Source organism: Calypte anna, chromosome 3 (assembly GCF_003957555.1).
Source record: "Calypte anna isolate BGI_N300 chromosome 3, bCalAnn1_v1.p, whole genome shotgun sequence".
Classification (NCBI taxonomy): Eukaryota; Metazoa; Chordata; class Aves; order Apodiformes; family Trochilidae; genus Calypte; species Calypte anna.
In genome coordinates this window covers 11,709,265-11,722,223 of record NC_044246.1, presented here as the reverse complement: position 1 = coordinate 11,722,223, position 12,959 = coordinate 11,709,265, and the positions used below count along the sequence as shown (strand labels likewise).

The 12,959-nt window shown below is 37.8% G+C and overlaps 1 protein-coding gene across 2 annotated transcripts in view; it reads right to left on the bottom strand.

The window, feature by feature from the left end:
• CRIM1 (cysteine rich transmembrane BMP regulator 1) overlaps positions 1–12,959 on the bottom strand; it is a 155,017-nt gene that overhangs the window by 91,634 nt on the left and 50,424 nt on the right. The window lies entirely within an intron of this gene.

Genomic DNA, 12,959 nt, shown 5'->3' with positions numbered 1-12,959 from the left:
AAGCAACCTCAAAACCCTAAACAAATAATAATAAAAATGCATCACAGGAAGAGAAAAAAGCAAAGAAAGATACTGAAAGAACAGAGAGGCTTATATAATGAAGCAGGCAAACCAAGAGACACTCCAATAAGCCAAGAGGCTGCAAGAAATGGAAAATTCAGGAGACTTGTGACCAAATTTTAGCCCCCCATACAGTTCTTATTTCTAGTTTCAGCAATTCAGACAATCTATTTCACTCCTGTTTCACTTTCTAATCTACTCTTCATTTTATACACACAATTGCTTCACAAGTGCAGGGGGCCTTGTTCTGCATGTGGAATCATGTTGTGTACAATGTATGATCTCTTTCTCAGTCAAGACCACAAGGTGCTACAAAAAAATTAAAAAAACCAACAAAACAAAGAATAAAGCCAAATACACTCCAAAACCAAACCAACTGCTTAGTATGCATCTGAAAACACTATATAGCTGCTAGTAAATCTGAATATTCAGGAAAAAAATGGAAAAGTTTTTCTTTAATACATAAATAGCATTTGAGTATATAGTTCCCTGACTAGAATCAGATGCAGATTCCACAAAGTGCCATCAAACTAATGTTTACTAATTAGTCACTGGCAATTAGTTTTGAACTGGTGTTCAGCAAAGAAACTTCAGTTTACTGAGTTTTAGGTAGTTAAAATTTAGAATAAACCAAAGGACAATATATTCATTTTTTTCATTTAATTTACCCTTAAAGCCTAGTCTATATATCCATGATGCAGTTAGACAGCTTGCTAGACACATATTATACTGATTGGAACAAAGCAAGAGTGGAAGGAAACACATTTTGGTTAATCTCTCATAAACAATTTTTTTAGAAAGCAGCTATTTCAAAGAACTGGGAGCAGAGGCAACCACTGTCCCAGTAGGTTGAGCTCTATGGAGTAAATTTTTAAGCTGTCTTAAGTTCAGGAGATCTAGACAGCAGCTAAACAAACCACAGAAGAAGAGAATAAAGTATTAATGTCTTATAGAAAGTACCTGTGCCACTGACATCATATAGAGAAAGAGAAGAAATAGAGCATACAATGCTTGTGAAACTGCTGCAAGGGTCTCCCAAGACCTTTTCAAGACACACTGAAGAACAACTCAGGGTGGCCCCTGGTCTCTCATTATTGTATTCATTACCAGACTGTATTTTCCACCATCAGAAATAACTTTGATCATGCACCAAGGGAAACAATAATTCCAAAAGGCAATTCTGTTACTGAAGAACTTGATGTTCAATACAACAGTACTACAAGTTCATTAAATTTTTTTGAGAAAGAACTACTTTATTTCCAAACAAAAACCATAGTCATGATATGAGTAACCTTTACTTGCCTACGCTGACCCACAGTGACAAGTGGGAAAATGTAACAGGCAAACCACATACTTGGTCTCAGTACTGATGTGAAGTCTGTGCTCTTTCGTGTATACCCCACGTTCATTAAATTTCCATTATAACCTTCCTAATCTGTAAATAAGGCATTCCTCATAAACTAGCTGGATAGGTGGGGGAAATACCAAGGGCTTCCTTTCCAAACATTTCTGCAGCTGACATTAGAGAGAGAATATAAGGCTTTTCTTGAAACAAATACACAGTTCACAGGAATGTGTATCTATATGATAAAGGGTCCAAGACCCTAACAGCATGCATCATGTACACTGTCTTGCATATGCTGCTTTGGAAATACAGAAAAATGCTCCTCCCCTGCAAAACAGGAATATTCTTGCCTTTTGCAGTAATTATCCAGCTATTCTGGGGGCTTGGGAATGTGGGAAGGTGTTTATAACAAGGCCTGTAGAACAAGCCCTAGTAGGTCATAAATAGTCCCCAACTTCTCTCAAGAATGTAAAGCACCGCTAAGTACATTTTCTGGGCATTTTCCCCAAACCAAGCTATTTCAGAACTCTCAAGTTCAGTCTGAGTCCCTCTATAACTTTTGATGAGGACCTATTCTTTCTGAGTGCCAGTTGCAGAGTCATTTCAGTCCAAAGTGACATCTTGAGGTTCCCTGGTTCTATCCCTACTCAGAGCATGGCTGATGCTAAATCAGCTGCTCAGGCCCAGGTGAGTTCAGATGACCCTGACCCCAGTTAACCATGCTGGAAAAGAGCCTCCCAGCATCCAGCTGGGATGCTCCTTATTGCAACTGGCTGGTGCTTCTTTTCCTTCCACAGTGCATCTCAGAGAAGCACCATCTTCTCTGTTACCAAGTATATTGCTGTCTTCAGCTGCCTCAAAGCCTCTTATGCTGCCTCCTTTTCTTAAGGCTGCACAAAACGTCTTCTCCATTTGTATCCTCCATCCTCCTACTCAAATATCATTCTTGCATTCGGGATACCCAAACTCGGCACACGAGAGACCAAATGAGGTTTCATGACTGCTGAAGAGAAGGTGTAAACGTCTCATATCCTGGCTCTGCTGGCTGCACTCCTGGTAAAGACAACTTGGCATGCAGTTGGCCTTCTCCACCGCAAGGGCACACTGCTGGCTCATGTTCATCCTGCTGCACTGTCAGTCTTGGGCAGGGTAAGTCATCACTCCTGCCTCTGACAGGTAAGAATTTCCCCTGCTACATTTTTCACGAGGGTAGAAACTTCTACAGTCAATAACATGTTGCTCCCAGTGTGACTTTATTATTTAAACCATTTAAGTTAGGTTCTGCATCCTACCACTGCCTTCTGCAGTCACAGAATCATAGAAAGTTAGGGGGTAGAAGGGACCTCGAAAGTTCATCAAGTCCAACCCCCCCCTGCCAGAGCAGAGTCACCTATAGGCCACACAGGAATGCATCCAGGTGGGCTTTGCATGTCTCCAGGGATGGAGACTCCACAACCCCCCTGGCAGCCTGTTCCAGAGCCCTGTCATGCTCACAGTGAAAAAAATCTTCCTAATATTTATATGGAACCACCTATGCTCTAGTTTATAACCATCACCTCTGAGAAGAGCTTAACTCCATTCTCCTGGCACTCACCCCTTACATATTTATAAACATTGAGGAGGTCACCCCTCATTCTCCTCCAAGCTGCAGAGCCCCAGCTCCCTCAGTCTTTCCTCATAAAGGAGATGTTCCCCTCCCTTCATCATCTTGGTTGCTCTGTGCTGGACTCTTTCGAGCAGGTCCCTGTACTTCTGATACTGAGGGGCCCAGAACTGGACACAATATTCCAGATGCAACCTTACCAGGGCAGAGTAAAGGGGGAGTAGAACCTCCCTAGACCTACTTAACCACCTCCCTTCTAATGAACCCCAGGATGCCATTGGCCTTCTTGGCCACAAGGGCACATCGTTGGCTCATGGTCATCCTTCCAGAATCCAAACAGAAACTTAAAGAACTTAAACTATTTTCTTTTGGAACTAGATTTTTATGACAGCAAATATGATAAGGGAAGTTCAAAGACAGATATTTTTTTTCATCTTAGACTCAGTTTTTATCCTCATTCCACCTCATTTATGTCTCCTGAAGCTGTTCAAACATTCAGCAGAAGGAGAGGGTTATGCACTGCAAAAAGATAAATTAATTTTGTCCACAAATCACTTGTGCAGCAGGGAATTTGTTCTCCTCATTTGTTCTCCTTCAACTTTTCTTATAGTAAAAAAATTCTAAACAAACAAGAGGAAAATTTCAGAGTACTACACTTAGTTTAGCACTCTATTCATAGAGAAGTATTCATTATTTTTATTAGAAACTCCAGCTTGTTTGGGCTATGAAAGAAATAATCCTGCCTAACATTTTGTCATCCAGCTTTCACAGTTTCAGTGCACAATATAATCTCTACACAGATCAGATGCCCTGGTCTGCTCTTTATCTAAATATTAACTCTGAACTTACCTTAATTTGTTAGCTAAGAGAAAGCTATATGGACACTAATGTGCAAATAAGCTTTTTTTACTTAATATATGTTATTTAATTATTTACTGACATAATTGTATATAAGGGGATAGTGCTAGAAGCATTAAGATGAGTTATTACAACTGCTCTTGCCTCAAGATTTCTATTTGTAGTACTTGTGGGTGTGGTGGGGTGTTCATTGGGGGGATATCTGTATTGAATAAAAACCAAGGAGAAACAACAGTACTCTTCCCTTCAACTCCCAGACAAAGTTGTTGCAAAATATTTAATATAAACTTAAGTTATCCTGGATGTTCACCTGTTTCCTACCATGCTGACATAGCCTAAGAGTTATCATATTCCCCACTGGCAGTGCAGCTACTATTCAAATGGATGGACTTGTTGAGACAAGTCTAAAAAGACTACAGCCTTGTTTGTACAGGTCAAGTAGAAGGCATGTCCCAATGCACTGAACCTGGAAACAACAGCTCACATTCTTTCAGCCACATCCACCCACCTACCCTAATAACCACAGTTCAGCTCTCAGAAACTTTCTATTGCACTAAGTGACAGGTTGACCACAGGTTGTGCAGACACAAATCAAATCAAGATGATCACACAGAATAACTAAACAGGTATGTATTATTTATACCCACGTTGCATTGAATTACATGTGATTATCATAAAGTAACTTCTTTCCTTTAAGAACACATTTTAAGCAACCAAGACTTCCAACAATAAATCATTTTCCCTTCCACTACTAAGAGCCTGCCTTAGACAAAACCACATGGTTGTGATGAACACTGAAGCAGAACAAATACACTTGCATTCATGCCCATGGCCAAGCTGTTGTGTTCGCCCTGTAATACCAGGCATCCCAGTTCTCCAGTACTGGATACAGTTCATCGTTACAAAACATAGCAGAGGGTGACAGTCTAAAAATGAAGGGAACAGAAGTTCCACAGTAACTGGTGGTAAGTGGGTAACATTTGTTATGCTAACAGGACTCAAATGCTTACATCATTTCTGTGCCCCTAAGAACACTATCATGCTACAGTTAAAACAATTACCTATTTTTCAAGTGGTACAAAAAGGAAATTGGAATAGTAAATTTGTAATATACCAAAGCTGATTCCTTTAGAGATTTCAAATATTTTTCTTTATACATAGAGCAAATCTATTAATGCCTTATTAAAATATTTAATATAAAATAACTGTTACATATGTATGTAAAATTCAGACCTGCATACTCAGCAAAATCTAAAGTGTAATGCATCACACTTTTCCCCCCTGAAGAACTTTAACACTGGAACCTTTTCTCCTTCCTTTTAAAATTACAATTACTTGCAATATTTTTAAAAGAGAAAATAAATACTGCTTGGACTTTAAAAGAAGATTTACCAAGGGCATGTTAACTGGGATCTTGTATAATAATAAAAACTAATACTTTACATATTCATCACCATGGGTTGGCTTCATGAACCAAGATTTCAGAAGGGCTCTCCCCATGCTTGCTGCAAGCGCGCTGCTGGCTGATAAGGTCGATGTGGGATAGGCAAGTCCCTAGAGCATGGAACTGTGTGGACTGGAACAATTGCAACTTTCAGGCTTCCTACACTTTAGCTTTACTAAAGTGATTCCATTTTAATGGAATCAAACAAAATCAAACAAAAGGGTTTCTGCAATATTACAGATTTCAGAGCGGGAAGTCAAAGTGAAATACAGATGTCAAACCTAACATGAATAGAATGAAGTCTTAAAAAATTCTTGAAACACATATGGAAGAATCAACACAAAAAGCCACTGGCAGATCTTAAAAGCATGTGAGAGTCTAGGTTTCTACTTCACTTTAACTTGAAACATGCAACAGATAAGCAGCCAAACTTTTCAGGATTTCATTTTGATGAACCTTGCTAAAAGGATTTATGGTTTAACCCCAGGAGGCATTTTAAGTACCACACAGTTGCTCACTCACTCTCTGCCCCTCAGTGGGAAGGGCAGAGGAACTAGAAGATAAGAGCCATGGACTGCAATACAGTTTAATCAGGAAACAAGGAGACAGAGGAAAAGAAAAAGAACAAGAAAAAATGGGACAGCATGAGAACCAGAAAAGGCTTTGACTGTGCATTGTTCATTAATTACTGAAGTATCAGTATGTTATCAGCATTGTTTTCATCCCAAATCCAAAGCATAGCACCATACAGGCTACTACAGAGAAAATTAACAGTATCCCATCCAAAACTCGCACAATTAAGAGAACTCAGCTTGCTATTCTGATGAATGCATACCTGGTGTACAGCTTTCCCACCTTATGGTACATGTTTTTAATAGATAAGCCCTCTCTGATTACTTTGATATATTCAAAGAAGAACAAATGTAGTTAAATACTGTATTGTCCTATTAGAGGAATGTTTTCCTTAATGTTCTCAAACCAACTCTATTCAAATTAGTCTGGACATCAGCTTACGTATTTTCAAGCTCCACTACTGTCGCCTAGTAAATTATTACATATAGAAACATTTTACTTCATGACAGAAGTAAAAAGGATTTAAAAATGTATACAAATATGTATTTACAGATCCCTCAAATGTAACTTTACCTGTGTCTCATGTAATTCAAGGATTTTTGAGATGCCGTTTCTTTTAGAAAGTTTCATTTATTTTAGAATAGAACATATATTTGCATCATTGCAATTGTAACTGTTCATCAAGAGGTAAGATATTTGAGTCAAAAGAAGAGTTAAGTATTAATAATTTCTAACAGTAATGCCCAACAAGATGGAGTAAATTATCAATTTCTATCTAGACCAACATTACAGTGTCTGAAGACTCAATTTCCTCTCCTGACCTCCTCTTCAAATATCAGTCTTTTAATACCCTCACATCTGCTCCAGTCCCCCCTTTCTGAATTCCTGACACTGTTTTCTGCAGTCACCTCACATTTAACATTCCTTGTCTTCTCCATTTTCCTTATTCTTCCTGTCCCTTCTTCAGATGCCATCCCTGCCCCATTCAGCTTAAACAAGCTCCTTCCACTCACTGCCCAAATGTGAGTGGAGCAATAAGAGCACAAAAGTCTGTTCTCATTTTCAATCCTTATACCTGGCAGCTATGCAGAGCTGTGAGACTGCATGAAAAGTGTTACTTAGCCTTCCCATGTCCAAAGCACACTAAATACTCCGAGAATTAAAATAGGAAAGATTTTCTTAAATCTCTACTGAACATTTGGAAACAGTTTTTTTTTCAACAGTCTTTATCCTAGCCAACTACATGCAGTATATCCTTTGACAGATAATGCCATATCAAAACTAAAAGAGATAGCATATAAAGTATAATGAATGCTGATCCCCTACCAGTTATCTCCAAGTACAGAAATCATCACTGTCAGAGTTAATCTGATATAAAACATGCCTATGGCAGAGTTTTTCTGCAAAAACACTGCAGGAAGCTTTTTTTGTCACGAACATTACAATGTACTTAATAAACCCTCAAAGATAACAAAACATACGCGTTATTTGCTTTGGGATAGTGCTTTGTCATTCCCACTTTCTTTTTAAATCATCCAGAAGCAGAGGTAGCAAAGACCACTTTCAGTTACACTTCTTAAGTTCAGTGAGGAGCTAAGCAACTGAAGACAAAAGTCTTCAGATTGCTAAATTATCTCAATGCAAGTCATGACTTGCTCCCTACCTGCCCATCTCGTGTATGAAACACCACTAAGAATGCAAGGGAGGAGCAAAGCAACCATCATGGCAGTTTTAATAGTTTTTGTGGACTGTACCCTTCAGAACAAATACAAAGAAACAGCAGGAAAGAAACCCCCCCACAGTCAGTTCTCTTCAGATGGTTTTTAAAGTGATTCATTTGCCCACATTAAAGGTATACATGCAAAAGGAAAGCAAATTCTAGAACTCATCATTTGCTTGAAAACATACTTTAAAACTCACTTGAAACCAAAAAACAGACAGAACCTATTAATTTGTCTAAAATAACTTTAAGAGACAGCTACATAAGTAAGAGGGGTAGTAAAGCTAAGTTTGCACACCTGAAACACAGTATAAAACAGTCCCGACTTAGTCATTATCATAAGAGGAAGCAAATACCCAGTGTACTCACTTATTTGTTCCACATGGTACAAAACAACTGATTGCAACAGTGCTTCAGTGGCCTAATCCACCAAAATGTATACAACTCCACTTTGTTCTGGAGATCAGGACCTACAATGTACCCGGCAATTTCTCATGACAAGATAAAAGATCACTTCTGTTTGTCCTTTGGAATCTACAGCCAGCACACACTCATCACTTTAAGTGTAGAAGTTCAAATCCTCATTTGGTATATGGGAATTTCAACCCACATTTTTAAGAGTGCATCCATCACACGATTTCATGGGAATGTAATTTTTCTATTTGAGACTACTTCATTAGCCATTAAAAATTAAAGACTATCTGTCTATCTGTGTTATGGTATTCACAGATTCAAAGCTTCATTTCATTGTATAACCAACTTCCATTACTTCATCCTTCATAGAATTTTATGCTGAGTAAAATAGCTTCCACCATACACAACAGAATCACTTTCAACAAATTTTTTATAGTTTAATGAAATAACTTGGAAAGAAATAAGACTGTCCTATTCCAGTTCCTAGAAATAAACTCTCAGAGCCAAGCACAGATCCTCTAGAAATTGAGACAGATGCTGAACATTGAAAGTAACACACCTAAATATATAAATGAGGAGAGAGAAGGCTTTAGTCTTGACAAAGTATTAAAAAAGATAGTTTGATAGACCTGAAATGCTGTGCTTTAAGTGGTACTGGAATAGTAAAAACTGACAGATCTGTTCTCAGTGAAAACAGTGAGGAAAGTCTCATGGCATCTATTAAAAATTAATAGTTAAATCAAAGACATTCTGATAAGGAATATTAAAAGCAGAACAACACAAAACTGAGAGTGTGATGAGGATGAACCTAAAGAGGATGAACTTCCTATGTAAACTTTTGTGGCAAGCAGCAAGGTTTTGGGCATGCTTTTTTGGCTTCTAAGCTTCATGCTCAGCTTAAAAAGAAAAAACCAAAACCCCATGCGTTTTTGAAGTGAAGATATCTTTCTTCATGTTTTTGGGAAGAGATGAGAAATCTAGGTAGAAAATCTAAAAGTCAAAGAACATGTTAATAGACTAAACTGTATTATAAGGAATATGAGAATGGGAGTCTAAACTGCCTTTTGAAAATGGTAATTATTAAAAGGAAAAAATTTCTTGCATCATCAAATGACAGCAAAAGTCAGCTCAGGTTTTGTACAAAGACATTTTCACAGATCATCAGAAAATGACAAGATTTGAAATCCTAATCAACTCTATATTGAGAAGAACAAAGCCATAACTATTATAAAGAAAACTAAGGCATTAGATTACTGTGTCTCTGAGATATTCCACCAATGGTAGAATACACACTGTTCTCCTATGAAAATGTAAAAACAAGTTTATTGTAAGGAAGGTCTTTCTCACACATCAAACTTGCCCACAGTGTGACAAATGTTGGGGAAAAAACCAAAAAACTCTCTTCCATTATCAACCATACATTTTTTCTCATCACAAAGCACACTGTTTTCTCCATGTATTTCTGACCACGCTGAATCATGTATAACATCTGCGATGATACGGAGTCGTTCTTTGAAATCCTAAAGAAGGAATGAACTACTTTACTGTTCTCTTTAATGCTTCACTTGGTAGAAATATTTCCACACAAACAAACTAAAAATCCAAACACTAAGCTCTGTGCTTTTCCTAAAAAGATCCTCCTCTTCCCTCTCAACCACACACACAAATATGACATTCTACATCAGTAACCTCTTCAGTGACCTGAGGTTCACATTATAAAAGTGAATGTTTTCAGGAAGTGTCTGAATCATCAAGGTTGTGAACCAATGCTACATCAGATGGTGATATTTCAGTCAGGCAGGCATACATGCAGTTTAATGTGTATATATGTATATATATATAAAGTTTAAAATACCAACACAAAATAATGAAAAACCGCAACAAAACAAATAACAGCACAAACCCTCCCCCCCAACTTTATATCATCCTGAAAAACCAACTCATTAAAACAATAATTTAATTTGCTACAGTATTATCTGTATATCTGCTACATTTTATCTGTTATAAACCAGATATGTATTGCAAGATTTTTGTCCTGCTTGTTGTTGCTAACTGTATTGAAAATCCTAACGTGTTGTTACTGGAAACAAGCACTGGAAAAGAAACACCCAGAAAACCTGTACCATCAGAAAAACCATTATACAGAGACTTTGAAATACATATTCCTGGAGTATTCAAAACTCTTCAATTATATTCTAAGTCACCACATTATATTCTCATCACCACAAATGTGGATGAGAAAGAAGTAAAAGATTTTGCTATTGTATTGTGTCTACAGAGGCAGCCAAAAGCACCAAGCTTGGGGAGATTATTCTCAGGGGGCATCACTGAAGCAAGGAACAAGTAAATGAACAGGAAACACTTGTTTTGTTCCAAAACAGTCAAGTTACTAAAAGGTACAACAAATTTGGGAAGGGTTAGTTATGGTCAATACATCACAAGGAACGGCACAACCACAAAACATAAAGAATAATCCAGATCCTCACATGGGCAATGCTGCACATCAACAACTCTTTGCATTCACCCTTGTGAATGGACCTTAACCTCCTCACAGCACCAATGGCATCACAGAGGCCATTAATGAAATTAATAAAAAACACAGTCAAAAAGCCAAAAGTGGCTAACATTGCTGAATCAACCATGATAGTGAAGAAAACCAGCCAACATGTTCATCAGCCTGCCTGAAAGCTTGGTGTTGAGTTCATCAAGAAGACTGCCAATGAAACTATGGGTGGGTTGGGGCTTCCTGACTCTCAGAGCAACCTTCAGCTCCTCTAAGCACAGCTTCTCAAAGCACACACTTTCTCAGGACACATTTTACCAAACAGCTGAAGGATGAGTGCCACCTTGCTTGATAGCAGAATCAACCATAAAACAACCTTTTGTGTTACCAACAGAATTTACCATCAGATGTGCAACAGACTCATTTGGGAGAATTTTAAAGGAGTGAAGAAAACAAAGTTGAGAAGGAGTATCATCCAGTGTAAATGGCTTTTATTTAGTGTTACTGTATACATCAAAATCATCTCTAAATGCTAGGCAGAGTAAATGGAGGAGAATTAAGACTTCAGTCAGGGCCTCGGTCTCAAGGCAGTACAAGGAAGGCAGCACCACAGCCCCCGCGAGGAGCTGAGGGAAACCCAGCAGGGCTGTGTGCTCAATTACATCCCCAAACAACCCCAAGTTGGACTCCGTCAGCATCCTGGCCCTCAGCAGCATCTCAGCAAGCCAAAGCATTTTTGGCTACCTGCCCACTCCCAATTTCCCTGCAACAGAAACAGCTCCTGTCACCCACCAAGGAGCTGACCACTGCCAGCACTACACAGACTCATTTCTCTAGCCAGACATCCTTTTTACAGCAGGCTTGGAAACCCATCCATCAATGATAATTTTCATACCATTTTCAGTCTAATAGCGGGAGGCATTTTCAAGACGCATTTTAAATAAACACGTAATATGCAGCTTTATACTGCAAAGGGCTTTCCACACCAAGTGAAGGGACATAATTGTGCAATGAAATTCCAAAAATCTTCCTATCAGATGCTTCTTCAGGCAGAGACAATTTCTTTCATGAACATCAGATAGTTACATTGACTATGTGGATGTGTTATTTGTGCATTGATCATGACAGTTATAGCAGATAAGAACATTACATTACATTATGTTTTCCTCCCTCAAATCTTATATCTATTGAAAATATAATTCGGTTACTCAGAATCAGTAGTAACATACCTGAGTGCCAAGGATTTGCTTTACAGATTTATTGGTATCATGCAGGTATTAACAAGGTCATCACCATTAACTCAGACACTGTATCTAAATTCTGTCTACTTCCAACTTTTATCTAGAGTTAATGAATGTCTTTGCCTCAGTAACAGACCAAATATAAAGTCAGGTGCAAGTTATAAGTCCATATCAACGAAAAGACTGATAAAAAGGATGACAAAATATAATTTGAGTACAGATAACAGTTAATTTTTTGTATTAACAGATTGTTTTGATTAAATGATACAGAAAAAAGAAGCATGAAACTGTTAAAGTATTATCAGTCACCACTTAATGAAATTATAACACCACCACTCACTATGTAACCATGCTACTGCTGTCTGCAGAAATTCTTAAGAAGACACAAGCATCTCCAAAGAGTATCTGTTATGTTTTACCTCCCTCAATAGTGACAGTAACTAATTTTTTTTTAACTACTGTATTTTCTAACATATTAATACAATGGAAGCAATGGTCTAAAAATGATCATTGAGAACTATTCCACAAATTACCATCAATCATGGTCCACAAACTCAAAGAACTACTTAAAAGCTTTAACAGATTATTGTTACTAAATCATGAGTATGTGAACCTCTCAGATGCTCATTTAGTACTGACATCTACTATTTAGTTTTTGAACTCTAGGGTTTTATTTTAAACATGGCATTACATAAATCCTAAATGGAGCCACTAGCCAACCAACTTACACTCAGTGGGAATGTGACTTCCAATCACTTTACTTAGGAAAGAGAAAATAAAACCTGCTCATTTGAAAAAGCATGTCTAATTTGTTGAGTCAAGCACCACTTCCAACTGACAGAAAAAGCTCCATGATCAGTCAGTAAGTACCATTTTGAACTCTTTCAGATAGAAGATAAGAAACTGGTCTTAAAACAGAGAGAGAACTAAATAGATTGTTTTCAACCTATTGATTTTCTAGCTAACTAATCACCTCCAAAACATTACAGGTTCCAGTATCCCTATGACGTATTGTAAAAGATCTTAAAAAAACAAACAAAAAACTATGAGCAGTCCTGCACCTCTCAACCCATTTCTACCAACAAAGCTGGACTTCCTCAGAACCAGACTGACCAAGAGGAAGAAGCAGTGGAAGCACAAGCATAAATTCAAGCCCCAGTCTGTAAGACCTTGTGGTCTGCTAGCTTCATGACCAAGA